A 298-nucleotide genomic window follows, 5' to 3' on the forward strand; every position below is an offset into this window, starting at 1 on the left:
GCAGAGAGCGGCGACTTCCCCTGAGGTGATTTGAGCAGATGGATGTGGGTGGCACTGGCCCAGGCCTCCAGGACCGTCACTGAGAGGGACTCGTGAAGACCAGAAAAACTCTCTGTCGACCTTGGGACTTGTCTGAGAGGGAACAGCTGCCAGGCCTGTCAAATGTGGAGCCCGTGTTAAAGGAATTATGACAGGAAGAGCTCTGCCATCAAGCATTCTAATAGCTGCTGCTTACTTCCAGGCATTTCAATCTAGAATCCTACAACCTGTGTAACGGGCAATGAGAACACTTGCGTTT

This window comes from Myotis lucifugus, unplaced genomic scaffold (assembly GCF_000147115.1).
Source record: "Myotis lucifugus unplaced genomic scaffold, Myoluc2.0 scaffold_6, whole genome shotgun sequence".
In the NCBI taxonomy this organism is placed as follows: domain Eukaryota; kingdom Metazoa; phylum Chordata; class Mammalia; order Chiroptera; family Vespertilionidae; genus Myotis; species Myotis lucifugus.